General features: G+C 45.0%; 1 protein-coding gene across 3 annotated transcripts in view; it reads right to left on the reverse strand.

The window, feature by feature from the left end:
• Positions 1 to 21,808, reverse strand: part of GRAP2 (GRB2 related adaptor protein 2) — a 63,620-nt gene that overhangs the window by 24,163 nt on the left and 17,649 nt on the right. Inside the window, exon 1 of one of the 3 annotated variants that reach the window (XM_072843873.1) lies at positions 15,930 to 16,167. The exons of the other annotated variants lie outside the window; for them this stretch is intronic. The gene's annotated coding sequence lies outside the window, so the exon portion shown is untranslated. Of the gene's footprint in view, positions 1 to 15,929; positions 16,168 to 21,808 lie in introns of those variants that run through there. 3 annotated transcript variants of the gene reach the window in all.

The following is a 21,808-nucleotide window of genomic DNA, read 5'->3' on the forward strand; positions in this document are numbered from 1 at the left end:
CCACCTCCTGGAGCCTCCCCCACCCACCCCGACCCCGTCAATGATGCCATTTATCCAGAAATCCTACCTCAGAACCATGCAGGGCTCCTGCCCTTAATGCTAGCACTGCTTCTCGCCACCCCTCTGCGTCTCTCTCACTTTGCCCCTTTATGAATTGCGTGCAATATCCATTAGCAGCCCCATGACACAGATCTGCTGCGCCACTTGGCAGCACTGCACAGGACTTCCCCAGGCACGATTTTCTCTGCCCCTGCATTTCCATTTAAGCTTCTTTTACCTCCAAAAAAACCTGAAAAATATTCAGCCTTATATACCAGGAATGTTTGTCTACTTCTAAAATACAGTCACCGCGGAGGATGAAAATAAAAACCACAAGATAGCTTTTTAAAAGAGCCCCCATGTAAAATCCAGATTAATTGGATGTGTTCAGAAGCATGTAGTTACCCTCAAAAATGGTACCCGGCAAGAAACTTCTTGAAAGATTTCAGCTCCTCCTAAGTTGGCTATGAATAGCCAAAGCTTCCGTTTTATGCATCTCTTTAAAAGAGCAATTGCATAACACCACAAAGCTGTTGGAAGATTCAGGCTCAGGACCCAAAGAAAGAAGGAGCTGGGTCCTAAATCAAGTCAGCAACACCACTTCCTATTTTGCTGGAGAGAACTCTAATTTAAATATTATGTGACTTGTACCAGTTTATGTTGTAATTCTGTTAAGCTAATTTTTTTTAAAAGAGAGAAACACTGCTCCGTCTAAGTATTGTTTGTAGCAGATTTATCAGGATGGTAACAACAAACATAATTTTTATTAATTTATCTTGTGTGTGAAATGCAGTGATAAAACAGTAAGGAATTTACATGTTAGGACTTTGCAGCTACTAAGAGGAGCTTGGCTAAAACTGCAAAATTCTTCTGGCAGTTTGACCCACATAATGCAGATCTTTGGAACCTACAGCCTTTCTACTTGTCAGGCAAAGCCCCTCTTGGATTCAATGGGAAGGCAGAGTGCTTACTCTCCTAAATTGACAAGGTCAGCTCCATTACTTTTCAGAAGTAGGAAACCTTACCCTGCTAGGAAAAAAAAGAAAAAAAAGATTCTAGCTAAGCCTCATTGTACACAATAGATACGTTCTTGAAAAGTTATTAGGACTAGAGTATTTGTAAGTGGCTTCATATTAGCATGCATTTTAGAGGCTTATTCTATAAAGGAACCCCATGGCGAATCCCTTTACAAAATGAAAAGGAAAATTTGTTATACAAATAACTATCTTTTAATCTATCTGTCCTAAAATCTGGGTTTTCACACATCAAGTCTTTTTTTTTTTTAAGATTTTTACTTATTTATTCATGATAGTCACACAGAGAGAGACAGAGAGGCAGAGACACAGGTAGAGGGAGAAGCAGGCTCCATGCAGGGAGCCTGACGTGGGATTCGATCCCGGGTCTCCAGGATCGCGCCCTGGGCCGAAGGCAGGCGCCAAACCGCTGCGCCACCCAGGGATCCCCCAGAAAGCTTTTTAAAAGCCTCTCCTATTGATATATAACATTCCACCTTGGAGTGTAGAATAGGAATCATCAAACAGCCACTCAACTCTGCTGCTATAGCCAGGAAGGCAGCCTGAAAGAAGAGAATTGAATGGGTATAGCTGGGTTCCAATAAAACTTTATTTGTGGACACTGAGATTTGAATTTCACACAATTTTTACATGCCACAAAGTTTTACTGTTCTGATTTTTTTTCCCCTAACCACACTTAAAAATATAAAAACCATCTTAGCTCATGGGCAAAAATAGGTGATGGGTGGAATTTGGCCTGCTGGCCATGGTGTGTGAACCTCTGATACAGAAGCTTTTATCTGTATCTTGCCTGTCCTAGTAGTCTGCAAACTTCCTGAGGGGAAGAGCTGTGGCTTAGTGAACTAAGTGTGGGTTTAGGAGTATATGGGCCTGGATTTAAGTCTAGGATGTGCCATTCATTTTCCAAAGGTCCTGTTTCTTTATCCATTAGACAGGAGTGACCACGTTGACTTCATGGGGATGTTGTATATTCATGTGTGTAAAGACACTGGCTCACAGTAGGCATTCCACAAATGGTAACAGGTGTTGGTGTTATTTATTCTTAGATTCTCTACAATATCCAACCAGTGCTTAGTAGGCACTTAGTAAATATTAAGTGAATGAAAACATGATGAGCAACCTGCCATCAGAGAGTTACAACTGTAATGGGTTTCCTCAGGGCAGGGACAGCAGACTGAGGACCCATTTACAAGGACAAATTAATTTCCCACTCAAAAGTGCCCTGACTTTTCAGCAAACTCAGCCAGATAATAAAACACACACCCGCACTAAAGGTCTGATTTATTTAATCCAACAGAGGGCAATGGTGCACCCCAAACCATCGGTTCTGTCCTGTAACTCATTTTTTTTGCGTCTTGAGTCCCCACAACCTTTATCTAGACAGGTTTGGTGATTGTCCTCCTTTCTTTCGTGTGTTTTAAGGCATGTATACTTGATCATTTCAAGGAGTCCAAAGCCCATACAATACAGAATGGCTCTGCTGGGCAAGAATTGGAAATCATCGGCTCCTACTCCGTATCCTGCTGCTTGAATTCCCTGAGTAGAGGTGGTCCTGTTCATCTCAAAGTGACTAGTCCTCACTCCTGGCTTCCATTCTAGGTTAATGATTGATTTCTCCTGAAACCCCTACTGCGTGTTTTTCTTTTTTATCTGAACCCTACATCTGTGGTTGGAGACTTTTTGCCTTAGTTTATCACCTTTTCCTGAGTGTTGAATATAGGAACAGGACACTGAGAGAGGTCATAGATGGCCCTCCTTGAAAATTTGTAAGCTTAGGTTGGACAACTACCTATAATTTACCTGTCGGCTATTGCTTAAATATTCTCCCAGAGACCCAAATCAATCTATTCCGGAAAAGGCAGTAGAAAAAAAAAAAAAAAAAAAAGGAAAGAAAAAGGCTGAGCATGGTCAAGAGATCAAGGGCTGGCCTTTCTTCAATTTGGGTTTTCAGATGGCAAGATTTTTGCTCTATTCTAAACCAGTGGAATCCCTGCTTACAGAATAGCTCTTAATCAGCTGGCCATGTTGGAAATGTTAACCTTCTTGCTGAATGTCTAACACGGTGTACACATTTCTTTACTGTGCCTGCTCTTGAATTACTTCTAACTCATCCCTGGAGCCTTTAAAATAGAAACCCAGGGCAGCCCAGGTGGCTCAGTGGTTTAGCGCCACCTTCAGCCCAGGGCATGATCCTGGGGTCCGGGGATGGAGTCTCACGTCAGGCTCTCTGCATGGAGCATGCTTCTCTCTTTCTCTTTCTCTTTCTCTTTCTCTCTCTCTCTCTCTCTCTCTCTCTCTCTCTCGTCTCTCATGAATAAATAAATAAAATCTTAAAAAAAAAATAAAAAAATAAAAACCCAAATCCTATTCTAGTAAGATCCTCCTTCTGGTTTCTCTGGAGACTCGGATCTGTGCCGGCAAGTAGAGGGTAAAGTGGCAGTTGAATGATGGCAGCACCAAGCTTGCAGATAGCCACGTACTTGGCAATGGCGATCAGGGGCCTCTGCTTTCAAAGATTGACAACCAGCAGCTCCCACGCTCATCTAGACCTCCCCAGTCAGAGCTGCAGGACCATTTATTTTTAGGTGCTGGACCCCAGGGGGGGAATAAACAGCCTTCTCAGGACGACCTGGCCTGTGTCCACAGGTGTTCTCTCCATGGCATATAAGCATTTCTGACTTTATTGCAACCAAAGTATGCAAAGACAAGTAGAATATACTCCCCAAACCATTTCTGGGTGGTTGGCTGAGATTTTAGTACCCTCTAAAAGCCTCCATTTTAAATGGTTTTGCACACATGAGACATTCTTATTTTCCTCTTGTCCCTAGGTGACTCGTTATTTCCCCCTCCAAAGTCCCCTAGGAGGCATAAACTCTCCTGGCAGTACCGGCGGGGCAAACTCAGGCAACTAGAGGGGCTGTCTGCACCCCATCCCAGAATAGCGATTCCTCAGTGGCTGACCTCTTGGTGCCAGTCTTGGGGACGCAAGGAAGTGGCTTAGGAAGAAGCCTGCGGGGTGTGCTCCATTGCGCCTGCAGTTGTCTTGCCCATGTATCAGTCATCCTCTGGCTGCTTCGCTTCAACAGAAAACAGCAACAGAGCTGTCTCTGATGACAGGTAACTAAGGGGTAGTGGGTCCTGGGGCGAGAGTTGAGACCTGGGGGCACTCTCTACCACTGCACCTCCTGCCAACCCTCTCCCGACTGCTTAGAGTTTCAATCTACTCGTTGGCCTTGCCTTGATGTCTTCCTATTTTCTGAGTGGGTACTATCTCCTCAGTTAGGAGGCACTTGTCTTTAGGTTTGGAAGCCAAATAAATATATTTCAAAGACATATAGACAAACTTGATGCAACTGGAGAGTCCCTCTAAATCCCTTATATCTTCATTTAATCAAATTTCTGTTCTGTAGATGCCTACTAGTCGCTGTGGATTCGGGAGCTCTCACAGGTCTCAGGGATGTTTTCCTCTTTTTAAATTAGCTCCTCTTTTCCTGCTGAAGGTTTGTTTGTTTGTTTGTTTTGGGTTGGGAAGGGAGGGCAAGGAGAAGGGAGTAGAAGAAGGTGGAGACAAATGAGGGGGGGATTGTCCCTGTGTGGGTCCCCTCCCCTGCAAATGAGAGTCATTTGCTCTTCCTCCTTCTGTTTTTTTTTTTTTTTTTCATCCTGCTCTTTGATAATCAACACCAGTCTGGCACATTAAATGAAACTTTCTTTCTTTCTTTTTTTGTACAATTTTTTTTTTTTTTTTTAAGATTTTCTTTATTTATGAGAGACCCAGAGAGGCAGAAACAGGCAGAGGGCAGCCCGGGTGGCTAAGCAATTTAGCGCCACCTTCAGCCGAGGGCCTGATCCTGGAGACCCGGAATCTAGTCCCACATCAGGCTCCCTGCATGGAGCCTGCTTCTCCCTCTGCCTGTGTCTCTGCCTCTCTCTCTCTCTCTCTCTCTGTCTCTCATGAATAAATAAATAAAATCTTAAAAAAAGAAGAAAAGGAAAGGAAAGGAAAGGAAGAAAAGAAAAGAAAAGAAAAGAAAAGAGAAAAGAAAAAAAAGAAAAGAAAAGAAGAAAAGAAAAAGAAACACAGGCAGAGGGAGAGGCAGACTCCCCACAGGGAGCCTAATGCAGGACTCAATCCCAGGACCCTGGGATCACAATCTGAGCCAAAGGTAGACGCTCAACCACTAAGCCACCCAGGTGCCCCCATAAGGTCTTAAAAAAAGCAATCTCTACACCTAAAATGAGGCTCAAACTTCCAACCCAAGATTAAGAGTTGCATGCTCCACCAACTGAGCCAGCCAGGTGCCCCTCTTTTTTTTTCAAGGTCAAAGCACGTCACATAAAATTTCACCTGTCCTCAAACTTTTTGTAAGAAGAATAACCTTTTCTTTCAGTGGACAAACTCAAGCAACTTCTATTCTTTTTTCCCCTAACTTGCCATTCTCTGCAAGGTGAGGCTGCCAGCCATCGCAGAGGTGCAGGGGCCTGGCTGGTTTCAGATCTCAGTTCAGCTGCTTCCTTGCCAGTGCAGGGGGAGTGTGTGTGTGTGTGTGTGTGTGTGTGTGTGTGTGTGTGGACCTTAGGTCTTCTGTGCCTCAGGCTCTACAATCAAGGATTCAGATAATAATCCTCATTTCCAGTTTGTCCGGGGACAGGGTGTGACCTCCTGGCCCATCTATGGAGTCTGACAGTTCAGTGTCTCTCCAATAATTTCTCATCTATCTACTCTCCTTTCTTGTAGAGAAAACAGTTTCAAAACCATTTTTCAAAAACCCACCAAGCCTAGGAACGCCTGGGTGGCTCAGTGGTTGAGCGTCTACCTTCGGCTCAGGGTCCTGGGATCGAGTCCCGTATCGGGCTCCCTTCAGGGAGCCTGCTTCTCCCTCTGCTTATGTCTCTGCCTCTCTCTCTGTATCTTTCATGAATAAATAAATAAATAAAATCTTTTAAAAAAATCCACCAAGCCTATGCCTCTTTCCAGCTTTTTAAGTCTCAAGTTTTCTTCACTTGCCCTGGGGCGGCGGGGGGGGGGGCAGAAACACTGAGTTCTCTCTACTCACTGTAAAGTTCTGGCTGCAGTGATTTCAGAAGATGGGACACACAGCATGTTGTAATCAAGACTGTCTCCTAAGTAGAGAGAAAAGGCAGCACGAACCAAAGGGCAGTGGGGTGATGGAAGGCTGAGCAACAGAAAACTATTCTAGCTTCTAGGCTTTGCCATCTGCCTGGAGCTCAGTGACCGCGTGGCTTTCCGTAAAAGAAACCCCAGGACAGCTACCTGGGGGGCCCACGGGGCCCACTCCTCACCCAAATCCAGAGACAAGAACCAGCTGGGACTAAGTTTCATGTATCGATGTGATCTATCACGGGCCAAGGGCTTCCCATGCACTTTGCAACATGATTATGACTCTGATCATTATTACTCCTACGACCACGACCGCCACACACGTTTTATAGCTGGGGAACAGGGGAGCGATTACCGTCCATGCCCCCTGTTCTTTCCTTCTGCACGATGCCCCTGCCGGTACCAGCAAAAACGAAAAGTCCTGCACTAGTTCAGGATAATTACTAACGAGCTCGGGGCCCCCTGAACCTTCCTGGGTGGCTGTCCTTCAGCCAAGAAATTGATGGGCACAATTCTCACGTACCCACAAAATTCAAGGCCATCATTCCTTGGTCAAAGAGGCAAAGCCTGCAATAAACCCGGCTGACCTCCGACCAAGCCATCTTGTGCTTTGAGGCCACTGCAGATAATGGAAGCAATCTCAGTGAATAAACCTACGTGGGGCTGTCCTTCTCCTTGCCTTTCCCTTCCGTTGCTCTCTCTCTCTCTTGCTGTCTTTCAAGGTCACGGGTCTCTAACCTCTCCCACCATCAACATTCCTCACCAGCTAGTCTGCTTCTGTTCTGAGCTCTCTCTCCTTTCTCCTCTGAATGCCAGTGACTTACCGTGAATCTAGCGAGAGCAAGTGTACCTCAGGTCTTTTGTTTTCACGTCTCCTACACTTTTCTTATTGAAATGACACCGTGAAAACAACAGCGACAGAAATGAAACAGGAAGAGCCCACCAAGCCCGCCGGAGCTGTTCCTTCCAGCCCCACTCTGGCGCCAGACTGAGATATCTTGCCATTTTCTTGTGTTACCCTGATTGTTCCCTAAAGCAATGAAACACCATGAATCCTGTTGGTGAAATCCAAACAAGAATGAAGCATTAAAGATAACACGCACCCCCCAATCAGAAATGATTCAGGGAACCCTACAAGAAGGGCAGGAGGGTTGGTGGTGGATATGAGTGGAGGCAGGATGGAGACGTACAGACAGACATTTTACAAATCTCCAGGCTTCTCCTCCCCTCCAACCCCCACCCCCCATTCACTTTCTAATTTCTATTCACATCATGATTTCTCTTCAAATATATCACCAGGGGTTTATGGTGCCTTCATGATCTCTTTTCCTCCTCTTCCCGTCTGTTCACTGTTTATTGATTTGGTCTCTGAACACTTGGCTCATTTATCATATATATATTTGAAAGCCTCCATCTTCTTGCTCTGTGGTCACCAGGGCTGTAATATCACTCCCAAACGTTACCGAGTCAGCTCAGCACCCTCTTCCCCCCCTCACTGTCTGCACTCAGTGCTATCTTAATTCTTATTTGGGCAGAGGACAAAAGCAAATGACTCTGTGACCACACCTGCTTGTCACTTTTACTTATATTTCCAGGCCCCCACTTATTATTGGTATGCAGGTTATTTTTTAGTTCGCTGGTCTCGAACCTTGCAGAAGTGGACCTTAACCCCTGCAACAGTTTACCTGGCTTCATTCGATAAGTCCACCCCTCGAAAGGGGGAGGTAAATACGTTTTTAGATATCAAGTCACCCCATAGAGGTACTAAAAAGTTGCCAAGAGAAGAGATGTTGCCCATTACTTTCATCAGATGAATAGTTATCATATTCTTATCTCTTTTTTTTTTTTTAAATTAAGGTCATAATTAGAGTTTGCTTGAACTGAGGAACACCTGTATTTGCTTTGCTTACTGTAGTCTCTTTCTTTCTAACTGCCAGTTTTGATCCCCAAAACTCTTAGATTGTCCAAGTTGAAGATGACCCAGAAAGTTGACCCAGTCTTTCCTTAATTTATTGAGATGATGGGGACTGGGCACAGGGAAGGTGGAAGTGGAAGCAGCTTGGTGGCTACATTGAACCAAACATCTCACTATAATTTTCAGTCCAAATTCTACCCTAAGGAGAAATAAAAGAGTTGAGTGTATGAACGAATCTCACAATACCCCAATTCTTGTTTCTGAGCCTGACTATCCCTGGGTCCTCCACCACCTTCTGTGGGACGAGGCTCAGACTCCTTGCTCTCCTGGTCATTTCCTTCACACAACATCACCAGAACATTCGTTCAATGTTCTTCTTAAAAAAGTGTTACCTAGAAGTAAGTCCAACGTTCAAGAAATGGTCTGAGCTGGGCTGAGTGGAAGACACTATTAAATCACTTTCTCTGTGCAGCAGAGCTTTTAACAACGCTTGACTCTGTTGGCCATTCGGGGTCCGGCAGCCAAGCCTTGGGACAAAAGCACAAGGGTTCCTTGGCGTGAAGAGGGGTCACTCCAGGCCTCTCCACTTCATTTTTGCGAGAGGCTTTTGGGAGCCCAAATGGGAGGTTCAAACTTAATCTTTTTGATTTTGATCTTGTTTTGGTCCTGGCCGTCAGCCAGCTCTGCAGTCCATGATTCAGCTGGAGCACAGATTGGTATTCCTCCCCTCTGGTCTCTCTCCCGACTCTTGTCTCACAAGCAACCTTAATGCCTTTTTGGTCTTTATCCATAATAAATGGAACATGGGCTTGGAGTCAGATGGAGTTGAGCTTGCGTCCTGGCTCCTTCATTCACCAGCTGTGAGATCAGAAGCTCACTGGTTACCTCTGAACTCAGTTTCTTACTGAATGACTCCCTCCAGATTGACATGAACTCATCAGCACCCTCTGAGCATCAGCTCTGAACCCACCAGATTAAGTAGTCATCATTCTTCACGTTTTCTTGCGTTTTGTTCTCTAGGGTCTCGTGAAAAATGCAACCAAACGCCTGGCTGAGATCAAACTGGGCCGTGCCTGTGGCCCTTTCCTTACATGGCCGTCTGATAACCTTATAAGAACAGGGTTCCAGGGTCATACTTGGGGAAATGCCACGTGGAAGAAATTCACCTTTTCACTCACTTTGCCTCTTTTGTGTCTTCTGTTCCCCATTCCTTGTCCACCTTTCCCGTCTGTTGTGTTTTCTTCTATGTCTTTTAAATAGGCTGCTGTCACCTTATCTGAGAGTCATTTTCCCATTCAGAATTCATTGATGCCATGTTGTCATGCTACCTCCTAGATCCACTCAAGACTTTCCTGTTGCCATTTTGGGCCTTAGCAATCTCTTCTCCATGACATCTCTCTAAATAGACTTCAGAATACCACACACCCATGCAATGCAAACATGCCTCAGGATGCTTTCTCATTATTCTCTAAGCACTCCTTCTGCATCCTCACCTCTGCACTGGTCCTCCTTCCACCACCGAACTCAGGCTGCTATGTACAGTTGTGCAGGCTGTTTACTGCACAAGGGCCTGTGGCTGAGGTTGCAGTGGAGACAGCCAGTGCTCTTCTCTTAAGCTTTGAGTCCTGATGTGGGGCTGCATCTAAAGTTAGGGACATACTTTTCTAATTTAAACGAAGGCATAGGATCTGACTTCAACTGCCCCTCCTAAACCTTACTTGGGGTCTGCCCTTGTCATACCCTAAACTCTCATTCTCTCTTTTTCTTCTGGGGGACTCAGCATATCTACCCCTTGCTTGGTGCTGCTGCCACATTCAGTTACATGGGCAAGCACCTGGCCTTTTGGAGTCCAGCCACCAGAGTTCAAATCCTAGCTGCACCACTAGCTACCTGAGTGATCCTGACCAAGTCATTGAATCTCTCTGAGTCTCATTTTTCTCATCTTTAAAACAGGAATAATAATAATAATAGTACCTGCCTTAGTATTCTCGTGAAGATATTTGAATATTTAAGACATCCATCCAAAACACTTAGTATGGTGCCTGGCATATAGCAAGCACTTCATGCCTGCTAGCTCCTGCTACTTTATGCCTATTCCATGATAGCTACCGATGGCTGAGAGATGCAGTGCCTCTCTGGAAAAATCAGTGAAAAAAAGTACTAGTATCTTGCTAGATAAAGTACAGAATGCCCAGTTTAATTTGAATTTCAGACAAATGTTCTACTATAAGTTTTCTAGCATAAGTATATCCCCAAATGCTTACCCTGTCCACATAAATCTCATAGGGGTAAATGGTGCATTGTTAAGAATAATGGCAAGGAGGGCGGCTCAGGTGGCTCAGTGGTTTAGCACATGCCTTCAGCTCAGGGCATGATCATGGTGACCTGGGATCGAGTCCCACATCGGGCTCCCTGCATGGAGCCTGCTTCTCCCTCTGCCTGTGTCTCTGCCTCTCTCTCTGTGTGTGTCTCTCATGAATAAATAAAAATATTAAAAAAAAAGAATAATGGCAAGGAATCATTTGACCTTTCCACCCTGTCCTCTCTGTTCTGCCCACTGCCTGCCATCTCACACAATGCTTGCTCTACAAGATCTCTGACATAAAGACTGGGGAGTGGGCCAACTTGTGTCATAAGACTCCAGATCTTGGAATGAAGCCTTAGGAGTTCCTAAGAAGATTATGGTTTGCATGTAGAAGTGCATATTCTCTCATTCATGTATGGAATGAGCCACAAAATGTCATACTTCCCACCTTCTCTGCTTTTCGTGTGTTATTTGCTACTTTCCATGTTGTGTGGACCAAAAGGCATGCTCTTCCTGTTCAGCATTCTGGAATACTACGTGTTTGGTAAGTGGGTCTGATAGATTGGAATTTCTGTTTCAGTAAGTGAATTTTCTTGTAATCTGTATTTGTGATAAAACAGGAATCCTCTAAGCCTTCTTATGTATTCAGATGTTTCTCTTATAATTATTCTGGCATTTCACATTGTTATTCTCAAATTCACTATCTGCTTTCTCATATCTATAACTTGTCAAATTTTTCCATGCTTGGCATTTGCACCACAGTAAAAAAACTACTGGGCACCGGCCCCAGTGAATTATTAGTAGTCCCATCACGTAGTCACCAGCTTGACATTTACTTGTATTATCCATGTCTCTAGTCCTGATGACAAATAATCCTTGACTTGGTTGCTGATAGCTCATCTTTTTTTTATTTTTAACTATGATTTGTGCTTTTCTAGAGCCTGGCCTCTTCCTGGAACCACTGTGGAGGAAGCTACTGAACCCCCAGCAGTACCTAATGTGGTTCTGTTCCCTTTGTGATCTTCTCTTTCTTATTCTCTTTCATTTCAAATCCTCCATTACTGACTCCTTGTCCAGATTCTTTTCTCTCCCAACTCTGTCTGCATGGCCAAGCAGTGGCAATTTCTCCTTGGTCTGGTCTTCACATTTGCTGCTGCTTGACCTCACAGGGCTTTCACTTTCCTTCTCTCTCTCAGGAGTATCTCCTATGCTTCATGCATGTGCTCAGCAGTCATCTCCTGGGCCCCACTATGTGTCAAGCATTGTGCTCCACATGGAAATCCAGAGTGGATTAGAGAGGTGGTCCTAGACCGTAGCTGAGTCCCAGTTTTGAAGGAAAGACAGAGAAGTTGACCAAACAAATGAGATCAGTGTGGTAACAGAGCCAGACCTCAGTGGTTGAAGAATCCAGAGGAGTGGCTCCTAATCCAGATTGGGATGGGTACAGGTGCAAGAGGGGCCAGGGGGCCCTTTCCAAGGGAGATGAGTCTTATGGACAAGTAGAGGGCATGTACATCATCAATGGAGGGAATGATACCTGTAAATAGTTTCTGTGGAGTCCATTATGTTCATTATAACCACCGGGGATTGGCAGGAGGTGGGCTTGGTGATTTGGGTGGAGGCAGGTCATGGATGACCTTGCACAGCATGACAAGAACATTGGACTTTATGCCACAGGTGAGGGGGAATCTATGAAAATGTTGATAACATCTGCATTAGGAAATGTTTAATCTGGTGGCAGTATGAAGGATTGGGGGGCAGGGTGAAACTATAAATGAAGAAACCACTGCAGTGGTCTTGGCCAGAAACCACAAGGGCCTGAAATACGACAGCGAGAGACTATGCTCCTTCCCTCGAGCTTGGGCTTATGTCTCAATAGTAAGTGCTTTACATGTTTTCTCATTTAGTCTGCAGGATCCTGAGGAATAAAACCTGTTGTTCTATCCATCTGACGTATGAGAAAAGTGAGGTGCAAAGAGGTTAAAAAATTGTTCAAGGTCACATGTGTCAAAAAGTGGTGGAGCCAGGATTCAAATTCACCAGGCGTATTTAACTAATTTTGTGCCTTGTCTATTACTTTGACCATCTGGCAATGGCTAAAAGGCAGAGAAGAGTCAAGAGCAGCACTCTCCGACAGAAATATGCAAGCCACAACTGTGAGCGACACATGTAACTTTAAATATTTCAGTAACATATTTTAAAAAAAGGAAAATTATTTTTAATAATTTATTTTACACGACATATCCCAAATGCTATCATTTCAACATGAAATCAATATAAAATATTACTGAAATATTTTGTATTCTTTTTTCTGAACTAAGTCTGGTGTGTATTTTATAATTATAGTACATCTTGACTTGGAGCAAGCATATTTGAGGTACTTAATAGTACACATGTCTAGCAGCTACCATATTGACCAGCATGGGTCTAGAATGAATGGCTCTCATATTTCTGCTGTTGTAGAATGTGCCAATATGGTAGATGGTGGTAACATTTTCAGAGACAAGGCACTATGGGAAGAAAAGATGATTTGGGAGGACTTTGAAATGCTTGAAAAACATCCAGGTAGAGATTCCTAATCAGGGGTTGGATGCATAGGTGTGGCTCTCAACATAGAAGTCTGAGCAGACATATAAATGCAGAAGCTATTCCCATATAGATGATTATTAAAACCCAGGCTTAGAAGGAAGTCAACATGGGGGCGATTATGTCCTTAGAGTAAGCTCTGGAAACACACGTAAGGGATGGATGCCTTGTGTAGGTAAAGGAATTCATTTGTAGGTATCTCCTCTTGAATGGGAAAGAAAGATAAAGTGTGAATGCAGAGGTAAGTTTGTGTAGGTAAAGAGGGTGAAGAGAGACAGGAAGTAGGCCTTCTAACCCAATGTTGGCAGGAGTTCTCTTGGCTTTTCTACATTTTTTCTCTTCTACAGAAAAACGAGCACTTTTATAGCTGACTGCTCACAAAAATCTATCTGGAAAAAGGGGAAGCAAACAAAGCAAACAAAGAAGAAGAAGCAAACAAAATGTAAATATTTGTTCAGCCAAGAAGTAAAACCAAAATGAAGACCCATCTCTCCCAATTGCTATCCCATACTGTCTCTCTCCTTAAACTTTCTGTTTTGGAATAATGATAGAGCCACAGGAAATTGCAAGAATATTACAGAGAGATCCCCTGTCCTCTTCATCCTCTTCCCAAGATTGACATCTGACATCACCATGGTACAACATCAATACCAGGAAACTGACATTGGTACAATTCTATTAACTGGAATTCTACTTTTTTCTTTTACCACTTCCTAGCGGGAAGCACCCTGACTAAAAAGAGTCAAAATGAGGCAAGATGTAATGTCCAACCAGGTCCAGAGCTTTATGTGTTCAAGAGGTTTTATGCCTGTAACTAAATGACATGCATCAAATATAACACCTAAATGCCACCTCAATGCTCAGGTCAAAAATTCGTTCTTAGAGTGATCTGTAACTTGTACCAACATTATGTGGTCAGACCAGACTCTTCACTATCTGTTTGGCTTCTTGTTATAGAAAAGGATGAAGAACAGAAGAAAAGAACTGCTCTGCTGTCCCCATCAGGATCTGTAATGAGGACTGTATGACACTGAAGAGAAAGGGAGGTTGCTGTACAACCCAGGTCTCACTGACTACTGAACCCAGGCTCAGTTTCTGACAGGCAGTCTTGTTAGATGGCTATTTCATGTTTCATGCCCCCCCCACCCCCCCACCCCCCGTCTACACAGCAGAAAACCAATGGATTAGGAGGGAGTTAGCATTCAGATGAGTGAGTCCATCCAACTTTCGAGCTGGGATTATTTCAGAGGAACTCACAGTATCCAATACGACAGGCTCCTCAATAAATGTGAGGGGTTTCATCGAACCAGCTTATCAAAAAAACAAACCCAAAGGATACAGGCACATTCCTCAAAAGCAGAAGCAAACAAAGAAAGAATCAAGAAACCTCTTCGCTTCAAGGAAATAAAAACCAGCAAGAGAAAATTAAGCCAACTTGAAGGGAACAGTGGCTGTCCATCAGCCAGGCTTCAGCCAAGGCAAATAATCCATTTATTAACAGAGGTGAGAGCTCCTCTGTATTTTTTCTCTAAGTGGTGATTTGTTAATCAGTAAATATGGAATGACTTTTTTTCCTCCCTTGGGTATAAATGAGTTCTAGTTCTCAAAAAACAATATATCTGGCAAGAGGTAGAACGTAGAAAAATGAAATGTTTTGTCCATTAAGATCTGAAAATTCAGCAAAACACTCATTTCTGGTAGCTGGGTGAAAAGAATTTGACAATTGGCCTTGACAACTTCTGAGCAGCTGAAGAAGGAAAAATTTAGCAAGAACAGGCTGGATCAGGATGGTCAGATGCCTTCAGGCTGAGTGATCTCCACAAATTTATTTTGTGCATCTACACCTCCCCTTACATTGTCACGTACCATATCTGTGCTACCAGTAATATAATAGTTCGTGTCAAATTTGAGAAGACAGGCTGAGGGCAATTCACAGTTGTGAAGTCCAACTATAGGCTGAAGGGAACAGGACAGTGGGAAGAGGTAGGGGAAGGAGGGTCCTTCCTCCGTCATAGCCCTTGGAAAGGGTCTCCTGCCCCCCAGGTGCTGAGCCAGAGCAGCATTCACAGGACAAGGGTGGAGGGAAGTAGCTGAAATCAACTCAGCTCTACAAGTGCTGTTATCAAGGTCAAGGGTGAGAAAACCAAAGTCATGTGCTTGATGGACTAGGCCCGCATTGACCGGAGTTGAAATTCAGCCTCAGTTCCTTCATAGACCTTTTCCCTTGACAGTGTGGTTTGGCCGTTTGTATCCGACCCAGCCATTTGTTTGGGGCTGAATAGATGCAGGCTGCATTTTTAAATCCTTGCAGATGCTTGAACAGACCCCGCTCTCCAGTCAGACAAGAATGCCACCAGATGTGACTAAACGTGCCTCCCTTTGGAGCCGTTTAAACGTGAGAAATCCCTCCCCTAAATCCCTCCCCTAGCAGTCCGCGGCAGGAAACTATTTTTATCAGGGTCTTTCAACCCCAGCTCCGAGACACATCGCAGATTTTCCTGCAAAAGTTCCAGCCCACAAAGAAATAAACCCCGTGCCAGACAAACTGATGCCCGCGGGCCGGGGGAGGGAAGGGCCGGGAAGCTCAGTGGAGGTAGTAGGGCAGGCGGGGCAGAGAGAAAACGTGACCCACGTGGCATCTGGTTTCTCTTCTCTCTTCAGCTTCCACTGAAGCAAAGGTGAAAAGGGGGAAGAAGCGAGGGGGGGAAGCAAGGAGAGGCAGGGCCCCTTCTGGGAAAAGCAATTCTAGTCTTGAATTCTCAACCCTGCCCACCTCCCAAGCCAGTGACCACTTTCCCCCCACGCACCAGGTGACGGAAATGCTCAGCCTGATCCAGGCTGGAGCCAGAAAAGGGGTGATGACGGCTTCTGCCTCATTCTTTCTGCTGTCTCCCTTCCCCCTTCCAATCACAATAAATATATACTCACTTGATTATGGCAGCCAGACAATGCTCCCCTAATTGGCAGTGATCAGAGCACCAGAATTGCTTGGGTGAACCTGCTGTCTCTCTATCAGGCAAAGCAACGAGGGGCCACTAGGGCAGTCCCCATTAACAGTTTCCGGTGGAATCAAAAACCGTCCCCCTCCCAACTCGTGCATGGCAATGAATTTTCCTAACAGCTCCTAAGAGCCAACCCTTGAGGAACTCAGACTTACATGAACCTGCCCAGCATCGAATGCTTTTGTACATCTTCCCCACCCCCCAGCTCTACTGCATAGAAAAAAAACCCATAGCCACTTCCTTCTGCTGGAGGTTCTTTTGTTCTTTTACGTTTTTTCTTTTTTTCTTTTGCAGGCCTTATGGAGCTAACTGTCATTTTTGGTTCTTGGTTCTTTGTAAATTTCAGGGACATCTGGCACGCAGTTTACTGCATTTGCTCGCTCTGGTATTTGTAGATGCGTGTGCCGTCTCTGCTGCGTGTGCGTGTTAACATTCCGTGTGCATAATTTATGCACACATAATTTGGAACTTGAGTGCTTTGGTATATTTTGACATTTAAATGTGACTACCACAGTGCTGATCATAAGGAATTGCTTAATAAATGTTTATTAAATACATGAATGCACCAGGAAGGCAAATGTCATTCATTCATTCACTCATTCATCAGACATCCGAATGCCTGGTGTGTGCCAGTGTGTGGCTTAGAATGTGCTAGATGCTGGAGGTTCAGTGATGCACACCCACAGTCCCTGCCCTCAGGATGCTCACAGTAGTAGGGTGGGAGGCAGGCACATAAACAGGCAATTATAAGATATGGAGACACAGCGAGAGAGCCCTGTGCAAGGTGGCCTGGAGGGCTGAGGAGGGAGACCTCAGTCTACCTAGGGAAGGAGCTGAGGCCATGATGTGTGTAGAGGGGTTTCCTGAACATGGGGAGACCTGGCTGCGGCTATGAAGTATTCCAAAGGGGTAGCATAGCCGGTGGCAGGACCCAAGAAACAGCAGGGAGCAGAGAGCTAGAAGCCCCCTGAGGGTGTTTGGGAAAGTCCTGAGGCCAGGAGTTGACAAAAATGAAGTGGGGGCTCAGACAGGGGACTGGATCTGGCCCTGAGAACCTGGGGGCAGGGAGTAAAGAAAAGGAGCTTCAGTCACCTCGGTCGGGACTAAACATCTTCTGGATCGTGCCAGAATTTGTAGACACACACACCTCAAAGCAGAATTTGAACCTGCTTTGGAAGCTTTGCCGACATGCAGTCTGTCACGTCCCACACCCGTCACTGATGAGCTACGTGAACCAGAGCAAGGGCTGCCTTCTGTAGGAGTAAACTGAGGACACGGACTCTGTGGGCTCTAGGACTCCTCCCAGCTTGTATATAATAAGTTGCCTAGGGTCTCTGTGGCGTGTGTATAGACCACACCTGGGCCTGTTCCCTGTGCCACCCGTGGGGGCTCTGCAGGAAGGAGGCCATGTCCAAGCAGCACATGGTATCACCGGTGGCATCACCAGCTTACAGGGCAGAGACTGGCAGGTGCGATTCCGCAGAAACCCTTCAAAAGTCCTCATGAGAATGTACTGTATGATAAAGACATCCTACCGTTGCCAGCCTGGGTCAGGGTCTCATTATCTCAATTCTGAAGTACCCCCTATTAAATTCTTTTTTTTTTTAAACATTATTTATTTATTTATTCATAGAGACACAGAGAGAGAATGAGAGGCAGAGACACAGGCAGAGGGAGAAGCAGGCTCCATTCAGAGAGCCCGACGTGGGACTCCATCCAGGGTCTCCAGGATCACGCCCTGGGCTGCAGGCGGCGCTAAACCACTGGGCCACCGGGGCTGCCCACCCCCAATTAAACTCATAGCACGGATCCCTGCTTGATTACTTTTCTCTAAAGCACTGCTTAGCTTATAGCCTTTCTGCTCAAAAACTCTTACTGATTCCCCTTTCCTTATAGAATCAAGCACCAAGTTCTCGGAGTGACATTCGAGGCCGTCCTTAATCTAACCCCCTGCCCTATGTGCCCCATCTTCCCCCTCAGCCAGGGGACACCCTGGCAATGGCACCCATGAATATTCCTACTTCTTTGCCTTTTCTCCCTCCAGCCCTCCTACTAAAGATCCAACTCAAATTCAAGACCATCTCTCCTAGGAACGCTGTCTGGCTTCCCCGCCCTTTGCGGCATCCCGTGTGGCACTTACTATGTTGTTCATTAGTGACTATTAATTTCACTTTGTGGCCTGTGTCTTAGTTCACTGACTAATTTGTAAGTTCCAGAGGATAGGAGCCAAGCCTCACCCCCCACTCTTTGTAGTCTATGGACCTAGCTCAGCATCTTGCTCACGGAAAATAATTGCTGACCGTGGCTTTCCTCCACTATAGCCTCTAGGAGACCATTGAGTAAAATCCATGGGAAGCATGATTATTATTGTGTTATCATAGCTGCCGTGGCCCCAAGTTCTTTTTCTGCCTTCTTGGAAAATAGGAACCTTGGAGAGAGTGGTTTGCTGTAACCATTTTGGAATAAAAAGAATGTGAAACATTTCTCCTACGATTCATAAACAATATTTTAGAGGCATTCCTTCAGAGCTTAAAGTTCATCCAGGAATGAGCTATTTATTGCATGGATCAAAAGGAGCATATGTGCAATCCACCAGGAGGAATAATCACTCTGCTAAATTTAAAGGGGAAAATGATTGAACATTCCTGCTCAAAAGCAGAAATGGTTTAACATCACACGACTGAAGAGGAACATGAGTGACTTACTTAATTTTTGGCACCCCAGTGTTCGGTTTTTATTGTATATGTTCCATTGAGCAGCACACGGGATTTTTCACAAAAGAAAAACTGGCGTTAAATCAATAAGGAAAATCACCATTTCCTTACCGATCCAAGAGCATTTAAGGAAGCTGAGCTCTGCCAATATGTACAACTGTGCAGAATTTGTAACTGGGCAGTTAAAACCACCATCTAAGCTGGCAGCTGTGATTTTCCCAGAAGCAGAGCTTCAGGAAGAAAAATAGCTTTTAAACTTCAGTTCCATTTTTGCAAATTGGATCTGTTCATGAAAAACTGTTTTAAGTCCGGATTTCTTTCTTTTTTTTTTTTTCCTCCTCTCTCATTAGTAAAGGATGTGATTGTTTCTTTTTACCCATATGGGAATTCATCCATTTTCTCCACAAATATTTATTGAGTAGTTATCATGGTCAAACACTGTTTTAGGTGCTGGGGAATGCAGATTGGAACAAAAAAGGCAAAAGTCCTTAACCTTGAGGATTATCTCCGAGGGAGGGCAGATAATAAATAAGTAAACAAGTAGGTAGATAGATACTATGTCAGGCATAAATATGGAAATGATGCTAACATCTTATTGTACTTAAAAAATTAATTTCTAGAAAATTAAAAATGAAGACTCCCCCATGAATATTATCTTAGCTAATATATGTCAAATATATGAAGGGATATTTTTAAAAATAACTAGTGGGACTCCTAGGTGGCTCATGGTTGAGTGTCTACCTTTGGCTCAGGGCATGGTCCTGAGGTCCTGGGATTGAGTCCCATATAGGGCTCCCTGCAGGGAACCTGCTTCTCCTTCTGCCTATGTCTCTGCCTTTCTCAGTGTATCTCATAGTAAATAGACAAAATCTTAAAAAAAAAAAAAAAAAAAACTAGTAAGGAAGACATATATTGTTTTTCCATGTGACGTTGACATTCCCTGCTGACTTTCAAAATAATGGGCAGCCTATGTCTCTACATGTTCCCTGGACCCCAGGCCCCAGTCCTAACAGCACCATGGAAGGTTCCCTGGTGATGTGGCACAGATTGTTCCTAGGTGTTTCTTCTACTTTGAAAACTCTCCTCCTCCTTCTCCTCATGCCTTGCCCCCCATTAATATGGCTCCAAAGTCACCCTCTCTGTGTAACCTTCCCAGGCCCACCAAGTAGAGCTGAGTTCCTCTCCCTCCTGCCCTAAGAGTATCCTGGCACCTTCTCCTGTCAAGGACAGATTCTAATGGAAGATTTTCGCAATGGTTTATTTACTTCTGGGTCTTCCTTCCCAAGCTGTAAACTCCTCCAAGTAGATACTGTCTTGTTTGTGATTTTATCACACAGCACAGTGCCTGGAATTGTAGTAGGCCCTTGACAAATACTGCATGAATGAATGAATGACCTATGGTCTTTTCTGTTTTGGCTTGTGCTGAGCTATGCAGTTGAGAACGAGGGGACTGTGGCAGAAGGCAGAGGAGAGCCAGCTGAACAATATGGTAAAGAACTCTGAACAATGGATTTTAAATATTTAAGCTCACAGGCTGCAGATGATAAGGAATTTCAAAATCAAAGTTTCCTAGATGAGGGATCCCTGGGTGGCGCAGTGGTTTAGCGCCTGCCTTTGGCCCAGGGCGTGATCCTGGGGATCCAGGATCGAATCCCACGTCGGGCTTCCGGTGCATGGAGCCTGCTTCTCCCTCTGCCTGTGTCTCTGCCTCTCTCTCTCTCTGTGTGTGTGACTATCATAAATAAATAAAAGTTTAAAAAAAAAAAAGTTTCCTAGATGATATTTCTGTGTGTACCAAATCTGGATGGCTGAGAAATTCAAATAAATGATTAAGCATGTAAAGCAGAACAATTAAGTAATGTGGATCATTTACTGCAGGAGAGAGACTTGAAGAGACTTAATAATGGTTCTTAATGAAAGGAAGGGATTGTATTCCAAGGACGGCTAAACATCCTCCTTCTGCATGCACACAAAAGAAGAAAAAAATGAGATCACAGTGCTACAAAATTTAAGTTAAAAACAGAAAAGAACTCAATTTCAAGTGGGTGACAGAACTCATTTCAAGTTACTATTACAAATAACTGGCATGTGTGGAGGGCTTACTCAGAGCCAGGCATTCTAAACCTTTCCCCATGTGTTCTTTCACCCGATGCTCAGGACAAACCCATGCAGGTTAGTTTAGCTTGTGTTACTCTCATTTTGCAGGTGAGGAAGTGGAGGCACCATTACTGATCGTTAAGCAAGTCCCCTCCAACCCCCGGGGGGTGAGAGGGGCCGCACAGCTGGAAAATTGGTGGTGCTGAGATCCCTGGAGGGCTGTCTGACCCCTGAGCCCCTTGCTCTCACCTACTCTGCTCACTGCTTTACTAGGAGGCAGAACTAGAAGCCAGACCTTCCTCTCCGGATGGAGACCCCAAGGTTAGCTCAGTTAAGTTCCTGGGGCTCATTTAAATTTGAACAAGAAAATCCTTGACTACATAAACCGTCCTTCATTGTCAGTGCAACTTGCTGTCTCAGGGGCTTCACTACACCATGCGTGTGCACGTGCGTGTGTGTGTGTGTGTGTGTGTGTGTAGTGAAATTTGAATGCTGCTTTGCTTTGCTTTGTTCTAGTGAGTTGGCCTACCAGCTCCTTTCTAATGAGATGTTGAGTCGTTTTGTTTTGTTTTCTGCAGTCTGCACACGCGGTTTATAGGAGCAGACGTAAGTCGAGTCAGATTGAGATGTTATGATTGTCGCTCCAGAGGGATGGAATTTACTCTCGGGGCTGAAAAGTCAGCATCTTGTTCCCTGCGATCGGTTCCAAGGCAACCGCGTTTCGCCTGCCTGGGGGCAGAAGCAGCGGGGAGGGCGCCCGCCGAGCGGGGCAGCGGGCCAGCAGCTGGGATGCGGAGCCGCAGCCGCAGGAGTCGGGGCTCCTCGGGTCCGCGGAGGGGAGCGCGCTCAGGGCCCGCGCTGTGCGCTGCGCTCCCCGCCGCGTGCGGGAGGCCTGGGGCTGGTTCGGGGGAACCAGGGCAGCCCAGTAGGAGCTCTGTGAAAGGGTGTGAATGAGTCACTACACTTTTCAGGTTGACTGAGATGACTTCTGTTG

The sequence above is a fragment of the Canis lupus genome, chromosome 11 (genome assembly GCF_048164855.1).
Source record: "Canis lupus baileyi chromosome 11, mCanLup2.hap1, whole genome shotgun sequence".
Classification (NCBI taxonomy): Eukaryota; Metazoa; Chordata; class Mammalia; order Carnivora; family Canidae; genus Canis; species Canis lupus.